At 33.8% G+C, this 11,933-nt stretch overlaps 1 pseudogene; it reads left to right on the forward strand.

The window, feature by feature from the left end:
• Positions 1–885: 885 nt before the first annotated feature.
• Positions 886–9,290, forward strand: LOC142163842 (uncharacterized; annotated as a pseudogene).
• Positions 9,291–11,933: the final 2,643 nt, after the last annotated feature.

The following is an 11,933-nucleotide window of genomic DNA, read 5'->3' on the forward strand; positions in this document are numbered from 1 at the left end:
GATAAAATTCCTTTCAATTATTTAATTAATTAACAAAAATTCAATCAGGATTAATCCAGAACCCGCGACGCGATCCGATCCGTTTTCTTTTCCGGATTATTTTAAATTCGTTTTCTGTTTTCATGCAATATTTCTGTTGAAATATTCCCACATGTTCCAACAGCTATGGCTGTTTCTGAAAGGTTGCAAACCTTTTCAAAAACAGTGCCAAATAGTCTATAAATATGCCTTGAATCCCAGAATCTTTACTTACTAAATTTCCTGATTATCTTCTTCTTCTTCTGGACAATATTTTTTCCAGTGTCTTTTACGACCATTGAGTGGTTTGAAGTTCACCCGCATTTTTTGTACCAATACACTGGTGAGTTGAATCGTTCTATCCTGGAAGGATAATATTCCAGCACCTCAAGTACTTGAGGGGAATAATTTCCTTAAGGACGTATTGTACATTCAATGGGCTCGATTTATTCCGATATTATTTTTCAGAATTTATTTCGTCAAACTGGTTCTACTAACTTTCTGTTTCTGTTTCTATTTCAGAAAGTTTAATATTTTTATTGTTTATTACAACAATACAGATTGAATAGCAATCTTAAGGAAATTATTTTATTGTATTCTGTATTCTGTTTGTGGAGATTAAAACCTGTGTGATTTTCTATTCCTTCTGAATTTTACTATTCTGATTTGAAGATATAAAATCTTCATCAGAGTATTGAAATTCAGAAACGATTTGAAGAACATAAAAATTTCATCGTTTTCTGTAAAATAATATATGCAAACTTTGGTTTTTTATTTATTAAACGTACTGTTTATTGTAAATTACAGTATTGTTTATTGTTATGTTTTCTGCCATTAATTAAACTCTTCTGTTATTGACAGTGAGAAATGAAAATTGATAACGGAAATCCTTCTGCGACTGTTGCGGCAACGACGATAGCATCGTCAAGCCGAACTGTTGTTCCATCGGCTGAGAAACCGGAAAAATTTTCTGGAGCCAACTTCAAAGGATGGCAGCAAAGGGCGTTCTTTTGGCTTACCACACTTGGTATGCAGAAATTCACTAGTGAAGAACCTCCGGTGCCTACTGCGGACATGCCGGACAACGAGAAATTCATGATTGTTGAGGCGTGAAAATATGCAGACTTTCTTTGCAAATGCTACATCCTAAGTGCTTTGGAGGGTGACTTGTACAATGTCTACAGTGCTGTGAAAACTTCGAAAGAATTATGGGATGCACTTGAGAAGAAGTACAAGATTGAAGATGCATGCTTGAAGAAATTTGTGGTTGCCAAGTTTCTAGACTATAAAATGATAGATAGCAAAACCGTTGGAACCCAAGTTCAAGAACTTCAACTTATTTTTCACAACCTTATTGCTAAAGGTATGGTCGTGAATGAAGCATTTTAAGTGGCTGCAATGATTGAAAAATGGTCTCCTTCGTGGGGAGATTTCAAAAACTATCTTAAGCATAAGCACAAAGAAATAAAGTTAGAAGATCTTGTGATTTTGTGATGACCCAAAATGTCATTTTTAAATTTAATAAGTAATTCTGTATTTTAAGACCTCAAAAAGTACCATTTATTATTTCTCGACTTGCGTGCGCAGTCTGTGTAATTTTTTTGAAAAGTTTTCATGTGAAAAATAGATTAAAATGTGAAATAGAGATTTAAAACTCAACTGAGTTGACTTTGGTCAACATTTTGAGAAAACAGACCCAAATCAGTATTTTAATAATTTTGGTAGGTCCGTATCGTGATTTGGGACTTGGGCGTATGCCCATAATTTAATTTGGAGGTCCCTAACTCAAGTTATGACCATTTAACGGAAACTAGTAATTTAAAGGCTAAAGATTTTCAAGTTTGACCACGGGGTTGACTTTTTGATATCGGAGCCGGAATCCAATTCTGAAAATTTGAATAGCTCCGTTATGTTATTTATGACGTGTGTGCCAAATTTGAAGTCATTCTGGATTCATTTAATATGTTTTGGCACGAGATTTGCAAATTGAAAAGTTTAAAACTCAAAGTTTAAATCGAGGTGTGAATTGCAATTTTGATGTTATTTGACGTGATTTTAGACCCCGAGTAAGTCCGTATTATGTTACAGGACTTGTTGGTATATTCGGACGGGGTCCCGAGTACCCCAAGTGTGATTCGAATCGAAATCGGAACAAGAATTGGACTTAAGCAAAAATCTAAAATTTGGCCTTCTAGTGTAATCGCACCTGCGGATTTTTGACCGCAGAAGCGAGCCTTCCATCACAGATGCGCCCGGGCGTGGCTGGACAAAATTCCGCAGGTGTGGAAACCTGCACGCACCCGCGTGTCCGCAGAAGCGGACACAATAATCGCAGAAGCAGAGGTCAGCGGAGGTTCGCATTTTTCCTCCGTAGATGCGAGGCCTCGCCTGGCAGCCCCTTTTCACAGATGCGAGATTTTCTCGCAAATGCGATCTCGCAAATGCGAGCCCAGGCACCGCAGGTGCAGAAATGCCTGGCCAGTATATAAATCGAAGAGTCCGATATTATTTTTACATTTTGGTTGTTTTGAGCTCGGTTAAAGCGAATTTTTGGGCGATTTTCACGGGAAACATTAGGGTAAGTGTTCCTTATCCTATATTGATTATATTTCATGATTCCATACCTGTTTATATCATGAATCCATGAATTTATGGAAGAAAAATTAGATTTTTCTAAAATCTTCCAGAAACGAATTTTTTTGATTTGAAGGTCCATTTGACATCGGAATTGGATATTTTTTGTATTGTTGAACTCGTAGCAGAACAGGTGTTCGGATTTCGCGAGTTTTTTCGGGATTTGAGACATGGATCCCACTGTCGAATATTTTAATAAATTTTCGATTTTTATCCGAAAAATTAGTAAATTCATATGAAATTAATTTCTATGATTCGTATTGAGTATATTAAATTGTTTATGAATAGATTTGGAGCTTTTGGAGACAAATTTAAAAGGAAAAGTTGTGGTCGAGTAATTGATTAGAATTTGCAAAGCGAGAAAATAGAACCCTTAAACTATTTGTTATGTAAAATGTATGTGAACGACGTATAGGCGAGGTGACGAGTGTCTATACGTCGTCAAATTAATTGTTTGCATAATTATTTGAAAAATTATAAATCATTTTAAATCATGAATTAATTATTATAATAATTATTTCGCTCCTATTCTTTGTCAAATATTAATTTTTGAATTCCTGCATTAATTGTCAGATGCTATTTGAATTATGTGTCTTAATTGTTATTGTACATTTAGCATATTAAATGTTAAACTACCTATTTTCTCCCTGATTTCCATAATAATTTGCTATTTGTCATTGTTTGTTTCATAATTAAATCATAATTATTGTATGCTTATTGTCTTATAATTTTATATTAATTGTCGCATTTATTGGGGAAATTTCTTCTATAAGAATTGGTAAATGGATATATTGGAGGATCGGGTTGCACGTCGCAACAAAATTGATTGAAATGGATATATTGGAGGATCGGGTTGCACGCCGTAACAGACTTATTAAAAAGTCCATATTGGAGGATCAGGTTGCACGCCGCAATAGACTTATTAAAAGTCAATATTTGGGGGATCGGATTGCACGCCGCAATAGACTTATTAAAACTCAAAATTTTGGGGATCGGATTGCACGCCGCAATAGAGTTATTAAAAGTCAATATTTGGGGGATCGGATTACACGCCGCAATAGACTTATTTAAAAGTCAATATATATATACTTGATTAAAAATAATTATATGAGAGGATTGAAAATGAATATATTGTGGGAGCTGGTTGCACGCCGCAACAGAATTGAACATGAATGTATTGTGAGAGCGGGTAGCACGCTGCAACGGAAATTGATGAAAATGATAATTGGTTATAACTGCTGGGTTGGCTTCAATTATTATAAATGAGTTATCTGATTTATTTCTATTATTTGTTGTTGTTACTAATATTACGTACAGGTTAATATAAGGGACCCGCCTTAGCCTCGTCACTACTTCGTTGAGGTTAGGCTCAATACTTACTAGTACATGGGGTCGGTTGTACTGATACTACACTCTGCACTTCTTGTACAGATTTCGGAGTTGGTCCCAGCGGCGTACCAAAGATTTGCTCGGATTTCATCTACTATAGGAGACTTGAGGTATAACTGCACGACGTCCTCAGTTTCTAAAGTCCCCATCTACTTTACTTTAGCTGTGTGTTTATTTCCAGACATCTTTATTTTATTCATACCCTTATTTGTATTATTCTAGAAGCTTGTGCACTTGTAACACCAATTCTGGGATGGTATTTAGACACCGTTATTTTTTTATGGATTGTTCACTATATTTTAGACTTTGCTTCCGCATTTGTTTCTTTGATTATTAATAATTTAAAAATTATTTTAAAAATGGATAATATTATTCTAACGTTAGCTTGTCTAACAAGTAAAATATTAGGCGCCATCACGATCCGAAGGTAGGAATTTCGGGTCGTGACATATTCGTCTCAAGATTGAGGAAGACAACAAAACAACCGATAAGACGTCTCGTGGAAATTCAACAATCATGTGAGCTAATATCGTTGAGGAAATTACTCCAAAAAGTAAGGAGGGAAAGAGGTCTTCTGGACAGACTAAGGAGCAGAACAAAAAGAAATTCAAGGGCAGCTGTTACAGTTATGGAAAAGCTGGTCACAAAGCCCCTGATTGTCGTCTCCCGAAAAAGGATAAGAAGAAGGAACATGCCAACATAGTGGAAAAGAATGATGACATTGATAATCTGTATGCAATGCTTTCGGAATGCAACCTAGTTGGAAATCCGAAGGAGTGGTGGATTGTCTCTGGAGCCACTCGACATATTTATGCTGTCAAAGAAGCATTTGCGACTTACTCTACTGCTGGTCCCGAAAAAGAGCTTTTCATGGGAAATACTGCAACAACCAAGATTGAAAGTTACGGGAAGATATTCCTGAAGATGACTTCTGGCAAGGTGTTAACGCTCAACAACGTTCTTCATGTTCCTACTATTAGGAAGAATTTAGTTTCTACTTCTTTACTTGTTAAGAATGGATTCAAATGTGTATTTGTTTATGATAAAGTTGTTGTAAGAAAGAATGAAATGTATGTTGGAAAGGGCTACCTCAGAGAGGGCCTTTTCAAACTAAATGTAATGGTTGTTGATAATATGAATAAAATTTCAGCTTCTTCTTATTTATTTGAGTCAAATGATTTATGGCATATTCGTTTAGGACATGTCAATTACAAAACCTTACAGAAGTTAATTATTTAGAAGTATTGCCTAAATTCGAGTGTAATAAATCAAAATGCAAATGGGTGTTGAATCTAAGTTTGTAAAACATCCGTATAAGTCTGTTGAAAGGAATTCAAATCATTTAGACTTAATTCATACTGACATTTGTGATATGAAGTCAACACCATCTCGAGGTGGAAAAAAGTATTTTATTACTTTTATTGACAATTGCACTCGATATTGTTATGTTTATTTGCTTATAGTAAGGATGAAGTAATTGAAGCATTTAAGTAATACAAGAATGAAGTGGAGAAGCAATTAAATAAAAAGATCAAAATGATTAGAAGTGATATGGGTGAAGAATATGAATCTCCGTTTGCAGAAATATGTTCTGAATATGGAATTATTTATCAAACTACTGCCCCCTACACACCTTAATCCAATGGAATTGCGGAAAGAAAAAATCGGACATTAAAAGAAATGATGAATTCTTTATTAATAAGTTCCGGATTACCGCAAAGTTTGTGGGGGAAGCTATCCTTACAACTAACCGAATACTCAACGGAGTACCCCACAACGAAATGCAATCTATTCCATATGAAAAATGGAAAGGAAGAAAACTCAACTTGAAATATTTCAAAGTGTTGGAGTATCTAGCAAAGGTACAAGTTCCTTTACTTACCTAAAAGGGTTAAAATCGGACCAAACACTGTAGATTGCGTTTTCATTGGATATGAAACAAATAGTAAAGCATGTCGTTTTTTAGTTCATAAATCCGATAATCCCGAAATTCATATTAATACGGTAATGGAATCAGATAATGCTGAATTATTTGAAAGCATCTATCCGTATAAAACTGAATGCGAGTCGTTAAGTGAAAGACCTAAACGACCTCGGAAAGAACCAAAGGAAAATACTCCAAGTGTAGAAGATCCAAGGCATAGAAAACGCCAAAGAACATCTACTTCCTTTGGACATGATTTTGTGACATTCTTGCTTGAAAATAAGCCTCAAACTTTTAAAGCAGCTATGTCATATTTTGATTCAGCATTTTGGTAAGCAGCAGTCAATAGTGAGATTCAATCAATTTTGGATAACCATATATGGGAATTGGTTGATCTTCCTCCGGGAAATAAGCCTTTAGGTTCGAAATGGATCTTTAAACGGAAAATGAAAGCTGATGGCATTATTTACAAATATAAGGCAAGACTTGTTGTCAAAGGTTATAGCCAAAAGGAAGGCCTTGATTACTTTGACGCTTACTTGCCAGTAACGAGGATAACATCTATTAGGGTGTTAGTGGCACTAGCCATCGTGTATGGTCTTGAAATCTATCAAATGGATGTTAAATAGCTTTCTTAAATGGAGAATTGAAGGAAGAGATTTACATGGAACAACCTGAGGGTTTTGTGGTTCCTGGTAAAGAAAAGAAAGTGTACAAACTTGTTAAGTCGCTTTATGGACTTAAACAGGCAACCAAACAATGACATGCCAAATTTGACCAAACAATGTTGGCAAATGGGTTTAAAATTAACGAGTGTGACAAATGTGTTTACATTAAAAACACTCCAAGTCATGAGATCATTGTTTGTTTATATGTTGATGACATGTTGATAATGAGAAAAAATATGGCAGATATAAATGCTATTAAGCACATGTTGGCTAGCAAATTCGACATGAAAGACTGAGGAGTTGCTGATGTGATCTTAGGAATTAGAATTCACAAGACTCCACACGGTCTAGCATTATCACAGTCTCACTATATTGAAAAGGTACTTGACAAGTTTAAGTATTTGGATTTTAAAATTTCCAAGACTCCAATTGACGTTAGTTATGCATTTTATAAGAATGAAGGTGAAAGTGACTCACAACTGGACTATGCAAGAGTATTGGGAAGTTTGATGTATATCATGAATTGTACGCGACCAGATATAGCATGTACTATTAGCAAACTGAGTCGGTTTATAAGTGATCCCAATCAAATATATTGGATGGCAATGAAATGAGTTTTGGGGTATCTGAAACATACGTAAAATTATACTTTGCATTATAACAAATATCCCTTAGTGATCGAGGGATATAGTGATGCAAATTGGATCACCGGATCATCTGAAGTTAAATCCACGAGTGGATATATTTCTACAATTGGGGGTGGAGCAGTGTCTGGATGATTTCCTAAGACTCGAATTTTCAAGAAGCTCAATGGCTCCAGAATTTCTTGGAAGATATTCCATTTTAGCCCAAACCTTTGGCACCTATTTGTATACATTGTGATAGTCAAGCAGCAATAGGCAGGGCAGGGAGCGTTATGTATAACGAAAAATCTCGTCATATATGACGGAGACACAATACCGTTAGACAACTACTCTCTAGTGGTGTTATCACGATTGACTACGTAAAGTCAAGAGATAACGTGTTGGATCCACTTACAAAAGGCCTATCTAGAGAGGCAGTTGAAAGATTATCAAGGGGAATAGGGTTAAGGCATAGGACAAATCATCATGGCGGTAACTCTACCTAGCAGACTAGAGATCCCAAGAGATAGGTTCAAAGAGATCAAACAAAGTTATGAATGCCAGTTCAACATTGTCAAATAACTCAACCCATTCTCGCGATGAAGACAATGTTCAGAAATCGAGGTAAAGCATTAAGGCTTTCTGATGAGTCAATAAAGCTTAAAGTTTTTTAATGATTTGCTAAGTCTGGCAGGATATGACCAGATAGTGTGTCTATAGTATTACACGTTTAGAAATCACCTATGTGAGTATGAAGTGTAAGCCGCTTCAAGGGGAATGAAAGTAAAAGCCCATTCTCAAAGCACTCATGAAACCAGGCGGTGTTCATGGCTGAAACGAACACAACTGTGAGAACCATAGATGGTTAAGGGTTAATTGTGTGGTTATGTTGTCTAGGTATACAATAAATCTCGACGGTTCAAAGATATCAAATCTACCGATTGACCGAGTATATCCGATATAAGTTTACTACGGAAAGTTCAAAGGGAAACCTACATATCCAGATGCAATTAATTCTTGCATGTAAAACACACACGCGTACGTGCATTCCTTTATTTTATAGCCATTCCCCATTCATATGGGAAATTGTTGGGCTTTTAAGCTTGGTGTAGCTTAAAGAGGGCGAATCAGAAATGGAGAAAAAATGAAATATTTGAGTTTCCCTCCTTGGCAAAGGGACATTGTCCCATATTGGAGGAAGAAAAGACTTTTGATGGGTATATATACAATTGCTCTTCTTCTAGCTCTTAAAGAGTAAAGAAGAAGGCAAGCTTCACGTCGTCGTCGTCATCGCTCGGCTTCAGCTTCGGATTAATCTTTTTGGACAAAATTTCTTTCAATTATTTAATTAATTAATTTAATTAATTAACGAAAATTCAATCCGGATTAATCCAGGACCCTCAACGTGACCCGCTCCGGTCCGTTTTCTTTCTCGGATTATTTTAAATCCGTTTTTTATTTTTCCGCAATATTTCTGTTGAAATATTCCCACCTGTTCCAACAGCTATGGCTGTTTCTGAAAAGTTGCAAACTTTTTCAGAAACAGTGCTAAATAGTCTATAAATATACCTTGAATTGAGAAACTTATACAACCACTTCCTGCAAATCCTACCCTTGCCCAAATCAAAGCTCATTAAGATGAGAAAACCAAAAAATAGAAAGCCAAACTATAATTCAAAATTCAGTTGCAGATTCAATCTTCTCTAAAATTATTGCATGTGAGACAACAAAAGAAGCTTGAAAAATACTCAAACAGGAGTATCAAGGAAGTGAACGAGGCAGACAAAATCAGATTTTGAATCTCTTAGAATGCAAGATGATGAGACTATCGCTAAGTAATCTGACCAAATTTCTTTAATTGTCAATAAAATCAGGTTACTTGGCGAGGATTTCAAAGATGACAGGATAGTTAAAAAAATTCTTGTGATAATTTTCGAGAGATTTGAATCCAAAATTTCCTCTCTGGAAGAGTCTAAAGATTCCTCTAGCATCTCTGTTGCAAAATTAATAAGTGCTCTTCAAGCACAAGAGTAAAGAAGAGCCTTCAGACAAGACAAAGTTACTGAGTGTATTTTTTATGCGAAACACCAAAAAGAAAAAGTCGACTATCCTTATTGCAAATATTGCAAAAAGAAAACACACTTAGAAAAATTTTGTTGGTGGAGACCTGATGCATTATGTGGAAATTGCAAACAAAAAGGTCATGTTACAAAAGTGTGCAAGTTCAAAGATGCTCATGCACAAACACTAATAGCAGAAGAAGGAATTGAGGATGGCCTTCTTTAGACTGTAGCAACAGAAGCAAGGAGGAGTGTTGGATTTTGCATCTGTTATTGTTTTCTAAAATAATTAGTTGTTTAGTTTTAGGAGGAGTCTGCTAGAAGATTCAGAATTTTAATTATAGTCAAGTTTAGTAATTTAGTTGTAGGAGGAGTCTATTACTTTATTTATTTGGCTATTTAAAACCCTATGATTAATAAAATTTTAGACACAATTTTTCAATTCTATTTTCAACATTCTTGCTGCCTGCATATTTTTTCTAAAATCCATAACACGATTTAACTCACTTTTCCAAATAAGAATAATTTAGAAAGAAATACCTATCGAATAAAATAACAAGTAGATAAAAGGAAAGAGAATTTTTGTTGATGTAAATAGCTCTTCTTCTGAATAAGCGAAATACTGAATTGTTAAAAAGAGAACAACGAGAGTGTTCACTGAGATTGCGAGAATAAGAGATTAGTTTTTCTAATAAATTCCCCTCTTTTTAAGATAAATAAATTACGTTCCTCTTATTGAATTCAAATTTCCTTAATTCCTATTGCAGATGCTTTTCTGAGGAAATAATAGTTTATATAGAAAATGTGAGGAAAAGACCAAAACAATACATCATCTTTAGCTTTAGAATCAAAGTCATACATATTCTTTCACATGGAGTACTAATAGTACATTTACTTTAACAAAGTGGTGCACTTTTAGTCATAACATTAAAATAAAGCCCAAAAACATACATTATATTTGGCTTTAGATTCAAAGTCATACATATTCTTCCACACGGAACACTAATAGTCCATTTACTTTAACAACGTGATACACTTTTAGTCATAACACTAAATACATTTTAATTTTTAACAGAAATCTAAAATTATGTTCCCTTTATTTTCTTGTTTACCGAAAGAAATAAAGATGACAGATTTATCTAGATAGCAAATAGTAAATATACATAGAATTTATTTACTATTTATCTATTTACTATACGTAAAATATATATTTTACTAAGAAATATTAAACACCGTTAATTTTTATTTGCAATGATTTTTATCTAGATAACCTCAAATGGTATCTAGATTTTTTATTATATACATAATATTTACTATACGTTGACATAAATAAATATACGTAAAATCATTGCTGAGAGTAAAATAAATTTTATTACTATAATAAATATACGTAATATATATTTATTAGATTTTTTTATTTTATGGGAGTCAACGTATATTAAATATACATAAAATAAAAATAAATATTATGTTTAAGTATAGTAAATATACATAAATTGTTGAAGTATGAAGTTTAATTTTTGAAATTCTTCACTTTTACCTCATGTATATAGTTTACCTTAGAATTCAAGTAAGTGGCACGTAAGAAAAACGAATCTTCATCTAATAATATAAACTTCAATATTTGAATTTGATATCATGTTGACCTTTATAGTAATTTGAAGTGTAAACCTTCTTTATGACTAGATAAAAGAGATCATTATATTTGCAACTACGACTTATCTATTGACACACAACATTAATTCACAATGAGGTAAATTTTACAAATTGTCATACAATTATAACTTTTTTTAAACCAAAGTCACGTACTATATTTTCTAACAGAAAAATCACAATACTTTTACCATCCAACACAAAAAGTCATAATTACCTAAAAATTCAACTTTCCGATGTAATACTTTTTTATTCTATATTTTTTAAACTAATAAATATTGACCCAATTAAAAGATGACTGACCCGACCCAATACTCATCTGCATAAATCAATCAATCAAACCATTAAAAGTGTCAATAAATTGGAAAGAATTTATAAAAATATATTATATCTGATGCACTGATAACTATTATTTTCTTCGTCCCAATTTATGTGACGATGTTCAAATTTTGAGAGTCAAACAATTTTTTTTTTTTTTTTACTGTATTCACATATATTTTTAAATACTTGTAGAAGGTGGGATTATAAACCTCCATGGTACTTTACATGTGCTAGTTTTACCTTTTTATGGTGTTGTATGGTTTAACAGAATATTATTAAACGAGATGTTGTTGAAAGAGTTGTACATGATCTTTGAAATTGTGCGAGGTGCTACTGAAGTACTAAAACAATAGGGCAAAAATATTCAAAAAGCAATTGAAAAAATTACGATTAAAGAAAACTAGTTTGACTATGAAGTTGGAATACCGCTATATAAATTGGACGGAGGGAGTACTAATTATCACTGCATTAGAAGTAATATCTTGTGATAAATTCTTTCCAATTCAATGACCCTTTTAGTTATTTGATTGATTGATATGTGTAGAAGGATTTTGGGTCGGGGGTCTATCTTCTCGTCTTTTCCGTCTTTTTGAGCCGAGGATCTTTCGGAAATAACTTCTCTACTCCATCAGGGTAGGGGTAA

The sequence above is a fragment of the Nicotiana tabacum genome, chromosome 9, assembly GCF_000715075.1.
Source record: "Nicotiana tabacum cultivar K326 chromosome 9, ASM71507v2, whole genome shotgun sequence".
Lineage (NCBI taxonomy): Eukaryota > Viridiplantae > Streptophyta > Magnoliopsida > Solanales > Solanaceae > Nicotiana > Nicotiana tabacum.